Below are 19,228 nucleotides of genomic sequence, written 5' to 3'. Positions count from 1 at the left end.
TAATCACTCTCCTAAAAGGTACAGTATTGATTTTTAAGTTAAGATGAATGGGAATTTTATTTTGAAATGTTCTTGCAATAACTAAAGTCATCTAGAAGTGTGGAGTACCAAGAAAAATTTTTATTTGGGGTTTTAAAAACCTTTACTGGTCCAACAACTTCCTTTAAGCAGAGGAAGGGCGCACTGGCACAGTCTGCAGTTCAGAAGGGCGGGCTTTTCTGAATGGCGTGTTTATGATGCCAGGTTTTAGATTTCTTACACAGTCTTAGCTATAGCTCAACATGCTGGCATTATGATGTAATTTTAATGATAGAATTTGAAATAAGGTTATACTGTGTGACTTTTGAACACAGCATTCAATACAATAAACTGAGCATTCTAAAAGGGGACACAAAAACCATGTAAACTCTTCATGCTAGAGTGCCTAACTCTTGCTTCCCAGGGTATATTACTGCCATCAAGGTCTATTTCTACCTTTCAAGTTAACCGGGTCTGCACCGTTCTCCATCACTGCAAGATGCTTCCTAGGCACATGAGGCATACGGGAAACATCATGGTCATGTCCCAAACATCTGGAACACCAGTCCTTGTGCTCTGGGGGGCTGGGTGGGGTGGGTAGGGAGACAAACACAGCAGGCCCCTCCAGATCTATGGACCAGTTCCCATTTCAGGGCAGAAGGTAGAAGTTCCAGAACCGGCTCTTGTTCTGGGAATACCAAAGTTCTGAAGTAGAATGGACTATGTACAACTACTTCTAAGCTACATGTTCAATAACATATACCAGAGTGGTTAGACAGAAGAGGAAATACTGCAGTAAATACACAGTCTTCTTTACTGAAGATATTTTTGGAGCCTTCGATATACCCACAGGCCCTGTAAATCACCAAGATGGGGACTCCATATGCATCATTCCTCAAACTGATTTTAACACACAGTCCCATTTTAGGGAGTATCTGAGGAGACTGGTATCCTAGGGGCGCACTGCTCTAAAAAGATATTATTGCTACTTGGGGATAATAGAAATATAATGCAATATAATATAGGAGGTTACCTTTTCATATTTCTGTGCTTTGGAAATTGCCCTAGATAAATATGTTGCAAGCCTTGTGAGCCTCTGCTTATTCAGCTTAATAACCTCTTTGTGGCTTGTGAATAATGTAAGTATTTGATTCATTATTCAGAAATCTTGAGTAGCTGCAATAATGAAGTAGATATTATATTTAGTTGAGACTGCTAATACTAGAGAGATCGCCAGTCTCAGATGGCATCAAACCTAACGAATTTTTATGCTAGCCTAAAAGAAAGAAAAGGAAAAGAATTCACTTTTAAAAGTTAGAGAAAACACTTTTCCAATTGCTAGTGATCCTGGATGTGACTTTCAGTTTATAGAAATGAGTCTTAATTAGCAATTTAATTTAAACAAATCTTATTCTCCATCTTGTCTGTGAGATCCTACCTACAAAATGATAACGCATCTATTTGTAAAGACTGTCTGACATAGTGTCAACGTTAGAAGCCATATACTATATATGTTTTAGAACAAAATATTTCTTCCCATTGACTCTTGACCCCCTTAGAACAACTGTCGTCTCCTTCAAATGCTTTCACTAAGTAAAAAGTCAATTGGCTGTAAGTGGTGATGAAGAAAATGTCATGTGATTAATGCTTCAGTTTAGGCTGTTGTGATTAGTCACAGGAAAAAACATTAAACTTCCTCCCCAAGAAACATGGTACGTTAACGGCAAATGGCCTGCCTGAAGCCCAATAGGAAGAAATAGTTGGGCAGTGTTAAAAGCTGCCTATTGATTTGTGCCCTGACTGAAAGCCATGCGCTGATGTAAATGAAAATGTGTCAAGAGTTGATATTGATTTTTTTTTAAATCAGACCATCTCTGGGGAAATACTGCTAGCCATACTACTGCTCTTGTCTATGAGTGAAATAAGGTTCCTTTCCACAAGACTACACATGTCCAGACATCAAATTTTCCTCTTTAACTGAGGTATGGTAGGATGCTAGTTCACCGTCTGCAATCTCTGCTTGGAGAAAATGGCCCAGAGTTCCTATATCCAGGAATAAAATGTAAAAGAATATAAAGTTTGCTTAAGATGGATGTGTATGTAAGAAAATGTGTAGATCCATACACACCCACCAGCCCGTTTATATATGGCTCCCAACACACGCATGTGCTTAAGCTAGGAATTTTCGCCCATGTGTCCCAAATAAATCATTTGAGAAGGATACATTTATTTGTGGAAAATTCTGATCAAAGGTAGACATACTATAGGATAGAAAGTGAAATATATTAGAGTATAAACCATGAAGTTTGGTACTCTTCAACCTGTGGGAAAATGAGCCACATTTTTCCCTCTTAGGAATAATTTCCTGAGCTGTGCTTTATTCATTGACTGCAATGCTGATAAGTATTGATGAACAATATAAGAAAGGCCAAGAGTCATAATAATCATGCAGCTTCGAGTCGAATCTGTGGGGGTTTCAGCTGCCTAGGTAAGGCTGGCCTTCATAATTCAGCTGGGAGAAGGCATGGACTCTAATATTGAGCAATTAGAATGAAAAATAATAGGGAAGAAGAAAGAGGTCATCGCCTGCCAATATATGTGGATTATGTGGGATCAACTATTGAGAAAACCCTAATAAACTGATTATTGGGCAAAGGTCGTTCATGACCTTTCATAAACTATCCATGGTATAGTTTGTGCTTTAGATTTAGAGAGCTAAATCCACTTAGTTTGCTTCATTCGCCTTAGGCACAGACACATGATAAAAACTCTACATTGCAAATCGATTAATTTTTGTTGATTACTCAATGACCTTTGAGATATTCTGGATTTTACAACCTGCAGACTTTGCACTCAAGATTAAAGGAAAAACAATGATCTGAAATAGACCTCAAGGAAATGGGAATTATTATGATGACATAATTCTATATTGTATGTTCCACATTAAAACTGAGGAATAGGTAGCAAAAACTTTCAGAAAACGGTTCATTACTTTGGTAGTAACGAATGAAGTAACAAATGATCTAAGTAAATGGAACTTTTTAATTTAAGATTTCTGTCTTAAAACAGTTACAATTAAGCTATAGTCTTTAAAACAGGTAGAGATGACTGAACTGTAGTTTGATAACAAATGGAGACTTATACCTGATCCTTCAGTTTCCTTGAGGAACCTACAAGAGCAGCCTTTCATGCACCTGGGAAAACCAGTGCAGACACAGAGATCTTTGTCTATGATGGTTCCAGACCAGCTCTTGACTGTGCTGCCTCCTGCCATAACCTATATTATTGTCTTGTATGGTTATTTAACTTTGAAGTTAAGTATCTTCAACAAAATAGCAAGTTTAGTAAAGACAGAAACCACACATTAGTATATAGTTCATTGTGCTGCCAGCAAAGAAAAAAAATCTACAAACATACATACATACACATACATACCACTCATGTATGTATACATTTATTTATTTAATATATATTTAAATGCAAGATGAGCTAGCCATCTTTATGACATTAAATTACTTAACCACTTTTTATGCTGAAATAAAAAATATATATACATACCAATGGCCTTATGCAGTTATTTATTCTAGGATAAGCTCAAATCAACTCAGAAAATATTATTCAGGATGAAAAACGCTTTTCCTTTCTCCTAGGGCTTTATATAGCTGCTTGATATATGCATTCATTAAGTAATTCCTAGTTGCCTTTCTTTCATGCTCAGTCATATAAATATCACTTTCAAATATAAATATAAATAAATACGCAAACACATACACCTGAGACAATGAGATAAAATTATTTGAGAGTGGCCGTAAAGTCTGGAAACATAGATAATATCGATTTATCATCTATATGCAATATAATATCAATAAATTATTCATTATATGTTTGCCTACATTTCCAGAGCTAGTGGCTACCCAGTATTTTCAAATATATTGTGTAACAAAGTAATTGATCTTCTGATTTTGACTTCAATTACCAAACCGAAGGTTTTTGTTTGGTTGGTTTTTAAGTTTTAAGTTTCAAGGAAAAAATTTTAGCAAAAGAATTGTCGCAGCCCAAACCTTCCAGGTTATGCAAAAGACCATAATAACTTTATCATACTACCTTGAATGTTTTAGTATGTTCTTTGCTTGCTTAGTCAAAATCCAAGTTAGAAAACATATTAATATTTAATTCCCATTCTTTCCTTTCAAAGGTTGTCTTTGCTTTTTCTTGTATTAGTAAAAGGGGCAGACAAGTAAATGTCTGCACACAAGTTATGCATTTGTCTTTTATAGGGAAAAAATAGAAAAAACACACATATATAAAAACATAAAAATAATGAATTATTTGCCAGCTCACAAAATTTTGTCACTGCTCTTTTTATTTTTTGTTCATTGAAGATAGAGTTCATTAAAAACTTATATTTAAAATTTTGATGGAGAAGTAAAAGTAAAAGATGAGAAATAGAAACAAATGAGAATGTACACTATCCTCTGATAAAAAGAAAAATAAGGAAGGAAAGCTGGGGAAAACTTCCTTTCCTTTCTCACAAAATACACTTCTATGTGGAATTTTCAAATAGTCATGTTACAACATTTAACAAAAATAGAAGCAAATAATATGTAATGTAGTGCTCATAATTTGAACACATCTGAAAGTCTGTGGGAACAAATGTAAATCAATATACTATATAAAAAGATGCTAAATGTCCAATATTTTCTTTCCTAGTACTAATGCTTTTTGTCATAAATATGATTTAATATTACTGAAAAAAAGTTTTAAAATGATCTTTTCATTTTACATGCCTTAGAACAATAAATCAAATATATCCTAATAATAAAAGTTACTTTTCCTCTTCAGTACATCTACATAGGACCAAGCCTTTCATAGATTCCTTTACAGGTAATATATTAGTATTTATAATTTAAAATTTTTATTCTGTATATTCTGTTGAATGAGTTAAACAATATAATATCCAATGCATATATATCTATGTATCTATAGTTATTTATGTCATATCAATTAATAAATATCTCTTGATATGATACAATAGTTCAGGTGGTAAAATTTTAATATTTTGGTTTTATGTCACTCAGGAAGAAAAAGAAATCAGGAAACTAAATGAGGTTTTTTTTCCCTCCTTTTATTACACCAAAGAAATTGAGTTTGTGAAACACATTATGCCTTTCTCGATCAGGTGCATATTTACATTTGCTAAGTTATTTACATAAATACGTTTTGAACTCTAGCAAACCTTAAAATAAGAAAGTTTCATTTTCCAGCTTTATACAACATGCAATTGTTAATGTTACTATGGAATATACTTTAAATTACAGAGTATTTTTATTCATTATTCTATTACCTCTGCTGTGTAGTCAGTCAGGTCTCCCAACAATTGTAGAATATTAGGGAGCCCCCTAGTGGCACCTGTATTCCTAATAAATTTTCAAACTGAAGAATAAAGTTCTTTACTAATTACTTGGACCACTTTGAGTAACCAAACACATTTTGCTGACTTCTTTTCCAGTTTTTAAACCCAAGTGCACTTCCTTTCATGTCTCACATATGTTGTGTAAGTTTCTGGCATCAAAAAATATAATCATAATAATTATCATCTCTAGTAATTCAAATGCCTAATTGCTAAAATCTTTTTCTTTCATTCGTTCTCATTTTGTGAGCTTCTCAGTTGTCTCAGAAACCATTTGGAGGGTCACTGTGAAAAACCTTTCCATGGGAAATGAAATTTCTATATTAAAGTATAAAAACCCGCATCTACCCAAATAGATGGTAGTTTTAATAATATTGCGGTACAGAGGCATACCTTTATTATACTTTCACCTGGCCAAAGAAAAAGATATACACAATGATATCTAGACTACATTATCACTGAGGCAGCCATACAACATGGTTTAAAACTTAGTAGCATTACTGTTATTTATGGGGAAGATTTGATGATGGGCTGAAGAGTGATGCCCTCCTCCACCCTGGATAGAGTGAGCAATTTGCAGTAGGTCTGATGCTTATCCAACAGGATCCCCTTAAAGCCTCTATCTATCCTGGCCTAGAACAATCCTCCTTAATAGGAGGGTGAAGGCTCCCTGAGCCTTATAATATTTCCTTGGAATATTAAAGGGTGATGTGAAGTCAATCTAAGAAATGGTGGAAGAAAGTATTCATTACAGTGAGAACAACTTCGACAGAAACATAAAGATGAAAATAGTATGAATTTGCTCTGGCAACTACACTATAAACTATCAATATCATTGAAACTCAGGGTCAGAGGTTGGAGCATAGGTGATGGATCCAGAAATGTGTCAGGCCGGCCATACTGTGGAGGGCTTTATGGGGGGTACACTTACAGATTTATCCTGAACAGCAGTAGAAAAGGTTGTGAGAAAGTCAGATTTGTGTTTTAGGAAATGAGTCTAGGAACAGTGTAGAGGACAATTTTTTTGTTTTTCATTTTAACAGTTTTAATGAAGCTGTATACAAGATTGCTTTATTCCTGCATCTCTTCAATTGCTTCTTCCTTGTATTTGCTCTTTTCCTTTCCTACTTGGCGAGATTTGGCTTTATGTTCAAGGATCTTTTTATGTCTTTATCCAGCCTTAGTGTAGTGATATCCGCCTTGCTGGGGTGAATGCCCACATGAACAGTTGTGCCATTAGCCTTCTCCCACTGCACTCGTTCAGCGGGGCTGACATACTTCTTCCCATAAACCTGGACTGCTTTGCCAATTTGCTGCCCTTAATGGTGTCCTCATACAACCCTGAACTTCATCATCCTTTCAGGTGGGCATGGATCGAACATTGTACTTCTCTCTCAGCTCTTTGAGAAAAAGAGAAGATATAATCTTCCTGAGAATGTGGGAAGGTGCATTGAAATACCTTTTATGGTTCTTGCTCTGGTCAGAAGTCATAACGGCATTGAATTTCATTTTGTCCACTGGTGCTTTAGCAATGGAAGCTGAGGATAAATTTGCAGGAGGAATAAGATCCAAGTGAGTGTTTGGTCCAGGCAGGAAATGAAGAGAGCTGGCAGACAAGTTGTAAATGTGCCTCCACAGTAAAGTGAGCTCATTTCTGGGCCACTGATGCCCCAGGCACCCGTGGAATTAATAAGGCCCTGGCACCTCTCTGCCTCAGCTCAGCATACCATCAGTTTTGTGTTTGGTTCTTTACCCTCTGCCCTTGGCAACACTACTGCCTACCTCGTTCTCTTTGAGAGTGAGCTCACATGAGCATCTCATAGCCTTCAGCCCTGAAGAAAGACGGGTCGATTAGTCTGAATTTCACTACTATGAAGGGAATAATCATGGAAAAGAAGAACTAGGCAGGAGATAGGATCACAGGGTGTGCAAAATGGTTAGATGTTGGGCATAAGGGACAAAGAGAAGCTCAGAATGACTCCAATGCCTCTAACCTGGTGACTGGGAAAATGAAAACTCTAGTCAACTGGTTTATAGAGCCAATAAGAGATAAAGAACAAAAGTGAACTGTATTTGTTTTCTAGGCTATGTACCAAACTCTCATAAACTTAGCAGCATAAAATAACACACATTTATTATCTCATCATTATCTTTGAATCAGGAGCCTGGCTTAGCTGGGTTCTATGTCTCATGGTCTCCCAAGATTGCAGTCACGGTGTCTGCCAGAGCTTGGTTCTCATCAGGAGGCTTAGCTAGAAAGGGCACACTCCTTTGTTCATGTGGTTATTGCCAGCATTCACCTGGCAGCTTCTTTCTTCAAAGCCAGCAACAGAGACTCTAGAGCAAGCCTGCTAGGATGACAGTGTCGTATACAGAGTAACAAAATTACAAAAGCGATATCCCCTGACCTTTGCTATATTCTAGTGGCTAGAAGCAAGTCATAGGACCTACACATACTTGAGGGAAGGGGATTACACAAAGGCATGAACATCAGGGGCCAGAAGCATGGGAGCCACTGAAGTGTTCATCATGTGAGCCTTTTTTTATAAAATTTTAAAGCGTGAAACTTCTGGCTGTCTTTACTTCCAACTGTCAAGTCAGGGAAATTCCGCTATACTATATTTTGACCATCATCACACTAGTTTACGATTATTAGAATAAGAATATATGTCCTGAAAATATCTATGGGGGATAAAAGGAATAACTTCATTCTTTCTGATATTTAACATCTATTCAAGAAAGGTTATGTGGTACATTTTTTAATAAAAATTTGTTCTTCAAAGTCTCATATGCCTCTGAGAAATCTCCGTTCATGGTTTAGAAATTTAAAAAGAGAAAAATCCAAGTATACTTTATACTAAATGACATCAAAATAACATTGAATTATTGCTGGTTGGTTTCCTGTCTATATGATGTTTGACTTGACATGAATATTTCGTGAAATATTGAAAATGACTTTAAATCTTTTCCTTGGGCACCTTCTTTTTGACCTACTCCAAAGAAACCAAGATTTTTTTAAAACTAGAGACAATCCAAAAATGCCATATATTATATCCACCCTTCTTCCAAATCATAATGACTCTTTCTTCAAAAAGTCTGCCCTACTCACCCCTTTTTCTCCATTTACACAATCTCTGTACCCCCAGGCAAGCTGTTGCTGCCTCATGTCTGGATAAATTAGCATCGGCCCTCTGCCTAGTATTCTCACTCTAATATTTCCTCCCCTCTCTTTCAGTGCTCTTAAAATTGAAGTTTTTTTTCTATATTAACAGCTTTCAATCATTTGTGCTTCTGCTCTTTCTTACTCTACCATCTATACACACCCATGTCTGGCTTATTAGAAAGCCTATCATCTAAAATACCTTCCATTCAGTCTTCCGTTCTTTAGTACAAATCATCTTTTCCCCCTCCAAATAGTCCTCTCCCAGCCACTACACAAGACAATCTTGTTTCTGTTTCCTTATCTCTGTTCATATTTTACCCTCAACTTGGATTGTCCATGCCCTGTCATCATATGTGCGCTAAATCACACTGAAGAGACACTGCAGAATAGAGAGCCCAGGTAAAAAGTGAGGAGAAGCCAGATATCTATAGATCAGAAAAAGAAAAACAATATGTACCCATAACAGAACTCAAAAGATAGAGGACACAGAAGAGCCAGAAGTTTGGAAGAAGGTGGACAAAATGAGCAGTGATATTATCACATCCTAGAAGTCAAAACCAATCCCCAGTGTCAACCCAGGTTGGTTAGGCCAGACAAATGTAAATATCAAAGGTCAAGGCAAGCAGAGAGGGGCAGACAGAAAGCATCCAAAAAACAAATTCCCAGCGGGCAAAAGAGGCACCAGGTTATGTAGGCTGATTTTCTCAAGCTGTGTAAGGATGGACAAGCAAAGAAGGTAGGCAAGTGCATATTCACCAGGAACAGCTTGAGACTCAGGTTCTCCCATGACTCAGTGTACTTCCTATCCAGTGTGGGGGCTAAAAAAAAAAATTAAGACTTTTTTCTTTCCACCTTCTAAGTTATTTTAACTAGGCTAATAATCAAATTAACAGAGACAGATTGACAGGAGAAAATCAAATTTTTAATACATGTGAATGGAGAATTCACATAAGCATGGAAATTCCAAAGACAGTGAAGCAACATTGGGTATATATGATTTTGGACAAAGAAGAAAAGGGGAGAAATGGGGTCTTAGATTTCAAAGTGAAAATGGGCACTTTACAGGTAGTCGAGGAAGAGCAAAACATACATGGCAGGCATATTCTTGCTAAGCAACTCAAAAACAATGGGACACAGGAGATATCTAGCTTACAGACCCATGCCTTTAAATAAGACCCTCTTATTTACCATACTTAATTCAAATTAGGTCAAGGCAACATCCTAAGATTACCTTTGTGAAATAGGCCTTTCCATATGAATCTCTAAAACAGGAAACAGGGGAGGGGAGATGGTCAAATGTTCTTTCTGAGTCTTGTTTCTTAATAAACAGCTTAAAATCAATATCCCCAAAAGGCAACTTCAGGATGGCAAAACTTTGGTTCCCTTCACCAGGTAGCTAGGCGCATGTGGAGGATCATGGAAAGCCAGTCAGTCCTGGGTTCAAATTCCTCTTCCACCACTTGTTAGCTGTGTGACCTTCTTGGGCTAGTTATTGAACTTCTCCAAGTTCACTTATCTGTAAAAGTGGATAATCATACCAGTCTCATGGTGCTATAAAGATTAAATATGACTACATATATATTAAGTGCCTGACATCTAGCAAGTATATACACCTTTATTGATTTTAATCACTTTATTATTTTCATTTTTTATATTGGCCAAAACCAGAATGGCTACCAAACTGTATATAAGATCTGCATGACCTTCTCTAAGCTCTTGCGATCTGCAGAGTCTACTTCATACATTTACCACTTCTCACAGAATGTTCTGTGGGTTTGCAAAGTTTCAGGTTATTTAAACTAATTTCCCCTGTGATATTATGAACTCCTCGAGGAGAGGCTTCCCACTACTAAGTTCATCATAAAGATTCTGCCAGCACTTGCTATTAGAATGCATTTCAAGGCCCTACTTCATTCATTCATTCATTTGACAAGTACCTATTGAGCACATATGTGTGCTGCTCTGGGGATATAACAACAAAGAAGAGATGCTTGGCTTCCTGGAGGTAGGCATGGGTTATTCCACTAAATTAACAGCATTGTGAATCTTATAAGTGGAAGGACCTAAGAGATTACCTAGCTCTCTAATTTTAAAATTAGCTCTCTAATTTTACAAAGGTGTGATTGAAGATCAAAGAGATGACACTTGGCTTTTAATATCTTCTTCACTGACTTTTTTTTGTCTATTAAATCATTGTCATTTTGGAAAACAAAGAGAAAAGTCTATGACGATTTTAACTGAGTAAGAGCTTGGAAGTGAGCTGTTTTGACATCTGCCATGTCATTGTGAAACTGAGCCCACTCCTCTCAGAGCTGCCAGTGAATGTGCATAGTGTAACCTCCTGCACATCTTTACAAGAGTTCTCTATGGCTGCTGTGCTCTGGCTTCATTGCTTCTTCCCCAATATGAAGGGGAAAAAAAATTGTCATAGAAACAGGTAAATCAGGAAAAATGCAAATACCTTTTCTACTTTCTTTGCTAAGGAAGGCCAAGGTGGTGGTTTGCTACAATGGTCATTCCAGACTATTGCTTAGTACATTCGAAAAGATACATCTAAACATTTATTTATGCAAATGCATTTGAGTCAATAAGATGGGACGGGCATTTTAAGGCTGGGTGGCTTTAATCAAATTGTTTGCTCAACATACTTCAATACTTGATCCACAAACTTATTTCAAGATTAGAACGCCAATGTGAAGATTAACACCTCTAGTTCAGTGAGGCTAATGAGACATACTTATTAATCCTACAAAGAAACCTTAATTACACACTGGAGCACTACTTGTTTCATTGTTAAATACACCCAACCCCTAAAGAATTGGAAAATAAATAAGGACTAAAATAGAAAGCGGTGTTATCATTAGGCCCCCTGAAATGAAAGTAATACTTATTTTTCCCTCCACATGGAAAGTAATGGTCACATCTCCCCCCCCCCCCCCCCCCCCCCCCCCCCCCCCCCCGCCCCCTGCAAAAAAAAAAAAAAAGTTTGTATCAAGCTTGTATTACAAATGCTAATACCGATTTTTTTTTTTTTTGAAATAGACATGTGGACACTGGGGAAACAGGACATTATGATTCAACAGAACTTGCTGAGAAGGCAACTTGATTGCCTAGTTTCAGCTGCAGCAACGTTATCACATCCAAGTTAATTAGTAAAATGACTTCATTATTATTTACTTCTTGTTCTTTTAATATGTTCTTCCTATTAAGATATACTCGTTTTTAACACTAAGGAGTTCATAATGCAAGTCTACATATTTTGGAACTGCTTCATTTTATTTTATTGGCACTTTTTAAATCAATCCATCATACCCAAAAAAGAAGTAGGGGGATGGGAGAAGCAGGGCTATAACCCAAGGGGATAGTAGACATTTACTCAAGCCTCCTAAAATTAAAAAGGTAGAACATAGCATACCCATGGTAATATGCATGATCAACAAGTTTTCTCATAATATTTCATGTTCTATATTTTGTTTTCATTAAGAAGTTCAAGATAAGAGCAGAAAGAAAGAAGAGAGGAGCGAAGGGAGTGGGAATAGAGGGTGGGAGGGAGGAAGGGAGATAATTTGGGGGACACTCATTTATCCCTTCAGACTAAGTCCCTTTGCTAAGCTATCAATGGGAAAAATATGGTTGGCATTTTATATAAAATTAGTTACAAAGTATACTAATAAACCAGATTGTCAAATTGTGTCAGTCACAAGCAAATTGCCTTACAGATGAAAAATGTGTAAAATGCATAGATCTGTGTAAACAACCTCAACTAAGATTTATTAATTTTAACCTACTTATCCATTCTATTTAAAATTATAGCTTGCATTCTTTTTACCTTCTTTTAAAAAAAAATAAATATCATCAAAGCCTAAGCCTCATATTTCAAAATCTTGACGCTTTCATAAGCCTCCTCATCTTTAGCAGAGGAAGAATTCCACCTGTAATAGGTTCCCAAAAAATGTCAATATCTCTTCATCACTATAGTTTCAGAAATGTAGCAAGAGGATCCCCAATATAAAGGTTCGGGGAGACAATTTAGCAACTATTCTACTTGTAATATTGGATAAAATTGTTAAGAGAAAAGTTATTTCTTTTCCTCACATGCTAAACTCCAAAAGTTGTGTTTTGAAGAGAATATTCTGAAGAATAAGAAGCTGGCTGGTGAGGCTGAGGTCATAAGGTTGACCAGTGGCTTCCCTCTGTTCAATAGCCATGAATAATACCTCCTGCCCTAGCTGTAATGAATATGTGTTCTTATTCACAAGTAATAATGGGAAATAATAAGGGAAGCAATCACGATATTTGGAAATAATATAGAAGACACATACAGCTCCAACACTTCTTAGCTGTGTAATGTTTGATAAGTTTGCTTTAACTTCTGAGTTCCATGTTTCAAAGTGGGAATGCTAATAAGACCTAATAAATTTGTTTTGAGAATTTTATGATATAATATATGTGCTCTATAAAATATCAAGCACAATAAATGTACAAAAGAGACCGGGAGAAGAAAGAATGGGGAAATCAATGAAAATCCATCACTGCTATTTTGAAAATTACTAAAACTACATTCTCTTTAAGCAAATAAAAGGCAGCAAGATAAGAACTAACCAGCTTGGAGGGGGGTCATCTGAACAGAAAGGAAAAGTGAAATTTACTCTTATAAATCCACATATTGCTAGGTGCCACTATCAGAAAAACTGCTGCATGGCTAATTTAACAGTCAGCTAATACGAATGTTTTAAACATAGTTCCCTATTGCTTCCCCACACTTCTTCCCCTCTCTATGTGGCAGACTGAAAATCTTGCTACTCTGCAAATCAGATCTGTATTCTAGTTTCAATTCACCAGGTGTGCTTACTTTGCATTGTTCATTTATTCATTTTCACTCACTGGACCAATGTTTACTGACCCCTTAAGGATCAGGTGCTGCACTGAGTACAAGAGATACAGCAGCATATCTCAGACATGGTTTATCTCTAACAGGGGTTACTCAACTTCGCCAGCAGGAAGTCTTTTGTGTGTAAGAAGAGAGAAATGGGCATAATGCCCTCTCCAGTCTCTTCCAGTTCTAATGTTCTGAGTCTTTCTTTCTTTCTGCAGATTTTCATTCTTTATTCTCCCTCAGAGACTCAGAGAATCTTCATGCTAGTCTTTCCCTTCATGCTGGTTTTCCCTCTCATTAAATAATTATAAAATAATACTTATAGTATGTATCCATACATGCAAAAGCATGTCTATATATATATGTACATACACATGTATATAACCTGTAACCTATTTCTTAAATAGAATTCCTCCATTCATCTATGTATCACACATTGAGAGTCATTCAGGGAAGTCACTATGCTATTTCTAGAGGTATACATAGGTATATTAAACTCTCTATTCTCTAAGTACTTATAATGTAATGGAAGAGATGAAATAGATTTACAAATAATTACATATCAGAATCCTTCCTTTAGGAAAAAAAAATTCTTTCAGTAGATGAGATCAGAGAAGGTTTCTGGTAGGCAGTGGAGCTAAGATTAAAGAAGGGATAGGATTTCGATAAGCAAAATCAGAGGATTGAAGGTCACACAAGAAATAGTATGGGCAGAGGAAAAGAATAAGAACAGGGCTTCTGAAAAAATTCTGGCTGTGATGGACATTTCATGTGTGAGACATGAGGCTTTAAAGGAAATTGAGGCCAAACGTGAATTATGATGTCAAATTCAGGTATTGGAACTTTATGCCCTAGGCTAGCACTGTCTAATAGAGTACAATGCAAGCCACGTACATAATTTTAAGACTTAAGTGTCCCTGTTAAAAATGATAAAAAGAAACAGGTGCAATTATTTTGAGTCTTATACTTCCTTTTACCCAATATATAGGCAAAATATCATTTCAATACGTAATCAATATTAAACATTATTGAGATATTTTACTTTTTTTTCATACTATGCCTTTGAAATCTGTAGGTATTTAACACTTTCAGCACATCTGAACGTGTGCTAATGGCAGCCAAATGAGGTTTAGAAATGTAGAAGTGTTTCGGATTGTGAGAATATTATGGACACAAGACAGGGAGATGATCCTAATGAAATAATCTGGGTTTGATGATATTAGGATGGACTGTGGTGGTGAACACCCATATTTTAGAAGTTTGGGGGAAATATCAAGTCTACACAATCCAATCGAAGGAGAAAGTAATGAGCAATATGCCAAGTCATATACTTAAAGGAAAAATAGACTTATTTTTGCCTCGACTGATTATCTTCCTTATCTAACTAGATAGGAGCCTCAATTCCACAAACATCTACTAATGACTGTGCCAGTCGTTAAGTGTGTGTGTGTGTATCTGTGTAGTTGTTCTTAATGTCAGTAACTTAACAATGTTGTGGGGAAAGTGAGCATTATTTACACAAAAGAGAGCAAAAGCAAATTTCGAATGCTTTGGAAATACAAAAAAAAAAAAGGGAATATATGATTCTGCCTGGAAGAACCTAGAAAAGATTCTAGGGGGAAATGACATCTGAGCTGAATATCGAAGGATAAATACAATGTCTACAAGTGTAAAGAGAAGAAAGGGAATCATGAGAGGGAAGAAGAGCATGAGGGAAATTAGAAAAGTATCTGGCATGTTTTGGAAACCAAATATTTGCCAAATTTGAGGCCTCTGTGGACATATCATAAGAAATGAAGCTAGAAAGGTGATTAAGGGGAAATTTGGGGGTGGGGTGACATCAATACTTAGCTAAATGCACAGTGTTCCACTTTGCTGCGGAGACCTGGAGCATCATCAGGAAGAGAAGCCACTTCTAGAGCCCACAGGTGAGTATTGGGGAACATGACTTTGGCTTGAGAAAAAGACACAGAGGGGTTGGTTTCTGAGAAAGTAATATGAAGACGGTAGCGTGCACGTTATAACTCAGAGTACTGACCTAGTGTCAGACATAATGACTTGCCTTTTCATTGAAAAATATTCAGCATTTCACTGAATTGACCTTTTCTTACCAATAACAAATTCAACTGCATTATTGCCTCTGTTCAAAGTTTGAGTGTAAGAGCTAGCATTGTTAGGGGTACGATGTATTTCTTGAAGGCGAGCTTTTGCTGTTTGGCATTCAGTATTCTGTGTGAAGAAAGCTTCAGGATAAGAAATCCTACTGCCCTTTCTTAAGCTACAGATGGAGAAATACACCTGTATTAGTTTTCTAATGCTGCATAACAAATGACTACAAGTATAGCAACTTAAAAAGAACACCCATTTATTAGCTCACAGTTTTGTAGATCAGAAATCCAGGCGGGCTCGACTGGATTCTCTGCAGAGTCTCAGAAGGCTGAAATCAAGCTGTCAGCTTGACTGGTCTATCCAGAGACTCTGGGGAAGAATCTGCTTCCAAATTTATTCTTGTGGTTGACAGAATCTAGTTCCTTGTGGTTGTAGGAATGAGGTCTCTGCTTTTTTTTTTTTTTTTTTTGGCTGCTGGCCAGAGGTTGCTCTCATCTCCTAAAAGTTGCTCTTTACACAAACTAAGAGAGACTAGAACAAAGTCTAGCATGGCTTCCAGCAGCCTAAGGCCAAGTCCGTAGAAGACTCCTGCCCTTCTAAAAATGCCTGCCTGAGAGCTCAATGCTGACAAAGGAATCTACAGTTTATTCCAGCCGAGACCCAACATAGTGTATAATGAACTCCCTCTTAACGCAGTTACTTTATCAAAGTTAAAATTAGAAACTCATTCTCTGACCCTTTAAGATATAAATCTTAAGCTCTCCCTCTCTTGCTTCCCAGTCCCTGTGGGAGAGTAAAGGCCTCATTTAGTTGGGTGCCTTGCTCCAATTAGCAAAACCACTCCCTGCCTGAAGGTATAAGAAGTTTTTTTTCCCCCTTCCAGGTAAATGAAATTAACAAACCCAGATGGCTTGATCACAGTGACCAACCGTCTTCCCACTTTTTGTAATTTTTCCACTTTTCTTGACTCTGTTAGAGGCCCCACTAGTTCCTTTCTTCTCCTTCATTCTCCCTTTAAAATACCCAGGCACCTCGACATGTCAGACTTCAGCTCAGTTCCTTACTGAAGTCTCTTTCCCCTGCTGCAGTAGCATTACTGAATAAAGTCTGTCTTTACCACCTTTAACTAGTGTCTAGCTTTGTTGTTCTTTAACACCACTCAATAAATGAGGGCTTTATTACATCTCAGGGCATTTTCTTGGCCCAGTGAAGTTGTTTCCCCTCTGGGTGCTAACTCTACTTTGCCAGCTCCTGTTTTCTTTATGTTTTACAGGTGATTGCTGGCCTAAGAGGGCTTTGTTGAACATTAAACATCTTAAAACACATATTTTTAAAAAAGACCCATCTTCAGAGTGAAGATTTTAATAATTTATTTTTTTTAAATTAAGTTTCAACTCACTACTAGTTTCATCAGCTAACAAATCCTTTAGAAATTAGATCATCCTAACAGAGAAAATAGGTAAAAGAAAGTATGTACTACTTATTTTTTTTTCCTTTGGGAAGGAGAAGCAATTCAGGAAAATATTCCGCATTAGGTTTGAAATGTCACAGCTTTTGTTTGCTGAATGAGAGGAAATTCTACTTCTAGCAAAAGGAAAATGGAAGAGCTGAGATGCAAGAAGGTAGAGTGAGACAGAAAGTAGATTAGTGGTTGCCTAGGGCTGAGGAAGACAAGATAGGAGGGTAACTGCTAAGTGGGACAATGTTTCTTTCAAGGGTGATGAAAATGATCTAAAATGTGTAGTGATGATTGCAAAATTCTGTGAGTATATTAAAATACATTGAATTGTACGCTTTTAAATGGGAGAATTTAAAATTTTCTGAATTATATCTCCATAAAGCTAATATCAATAAAAAAGGAATAGTGACTGACAATATTGATAAACATGGATAAATCTAAACAAACAATGATTCTGTAAAACAGTAATAACAAAAATAATGTCTAGTTTAGGAGGGGTTGGAGAAACAAACTAAAATGAAAATCCTGACCAAAAATATGCATAGTAGTTGGGAGGAGATGATTGGAGTTAATGTTCATAATTAGCATAATGGTTGTTATTCTCAGGAATTATCAACTGGTTTTTCTTCTTTTACTACCCTTGGTGAATCTATTGTAATCTATCTGATCTTACCAAGATATTTTCTGGGAGGAACTGATGATCCAACGAAGAGAAAGAGAAAGAATATTAACACTTGTTAATTCCAAATTACTTTATACCTCCTTCATTTCTTCCAAGTCCTAGACTTGAGCAAAAATTATTTTAGCACTCCTTCAAAATCTATAACGCTCAAGGATTAGATTAGCGCCGGTAATAAGCATCCAATCCCAGTGAGAAAAGAAAGACTAACTCTTCATAGAAAGAGGATGAATTTTCTCACAAACATTGAAGAAGAATACAGCTAGATTCTCTTTGAACTCTGAAAGTCATTAGCTAGGCGGACATAGGCACTACGCATGGACCAGGTGCTGTCTTCCTCATCTACAGAACAGAGAATAAAATAGGCCCTTGTGTCCTTATCTTTGTTGCGAAAATCAAGTAAAATAGCATTTAAAAACTGTAAAGTGCCACACAGATAGTACCATTGTGAAAATTGTGTTTTTATTATGATCAAATGTATAATAGGAAATCTTACTCTAAAGTTTTTGGGAGGTTATACCTGTATATTTGCTTAAATTTTATATTAAAAATATTAAATTTTCTGAATCTAACTTGGTAATTTGAACACGGTACAATCATATTTTTGTGTAATCAGACTGCTAATAATTTAATTCTTCATAAAAATTAGCATCATCTTCAGTCATAAAAGAAATAGCTAGTTTAGTGTTATAGAGATTAAAAGAGAAGAGAAAGCCACTGAGGAGAGAGAATAATGAGAACTACAATCAATGATAATTAATGATAAAAATATCACCACACTTTTAGTCTCTTTATGACATTAAAAGATATTTATATTTTTATATGTAGTATATATACACATATATACACACACACAATTTCTTTGATCTTCACCAAAAACAAAATTTGTAAGATAGGAAATAAGACTAAAAGTTGATTTTCTGTTTGGTAGTTACTACACTTGATTTGAAAATAAATATATTCAACTATTACTGGGGGTAACAAGTAGAACTAATATTACTATACAATTGACTTAAATTATTCAAAATAGAGAGAAGAACTTATCCAGTTAACTTGACCTGTTTAACTACATAGATCTAACTTACTGGAATGATCCGTTTGGACCATGTTTTTTAACTTAATTACCTGTATAATTGATACCTCTCCAACTCCCACTTTTCTATATAAACATAAGACTAGAGAAAGAGATTCTGCTTCTGAACTCACTAGCAGGACAAATTTACTAAACTTCCAACAACTATTTAATGAAATGAAAAGAAACTTTAGGAAGGAAAAACACACCTTTCTTCTATAATCATTAGTTACATGTACCAATATGATGCTGAAATTTAAGAGTAATTGGGATTCCATGTCAAAATAAAATTCCATCTCTTAAGACATCATTTTACTAAATGAGACCCGTGAACAGAAGCAGAATTAACTGGTTCCTTTTAAGTTCGGTCATTACAAATGCAAAATGAGTGTCCTTCTGTATATAGAGAGCTAGAGGGCTACTGAAGCTAAGGCAATAATGG

The 19,228-nt window shown here is 36.1% G+C and overlaps 1 protein-coding gene and 1 pseudogene across 1 annotated transcript in view; one reads left to right on the top strand and one right to left on the bottom strand.

Moving 5' to 3' along the window:
* Positions 1-19,228, top strand: part of HS3ST5 (heparan sulfate-glucosamine 3-sulfotransferase 5) — a 94,586-nt gene that overhangs the window by 60,134 nt on the left and 15,224 nt on the right. The window lies entirely within an intron of this gene.
* On the bottom strand, positions 6,500-6,937 carry LOC102878796 (annotated as a pseudogene).

The sequence above is a fragment of the Pteropus alecto genome, unplaced genomic scaffold, assembly GCF_000325575.1.
Source record: "Pteropus alecto unplaced genomic scaffold, ASM32557v1 scaffold79, whole genome shotgun sequence".
Taxonomy (NCBI): domain Eukaryota; kingdom Metazoa; phylum Chordata; class Mammalia; order Chiroptera; family Pteropodidae; genus Pteropus; species Pteropus alecto.
This window is presented reverse-complemented; position numbering and strand designations above follow the sequence as displayed.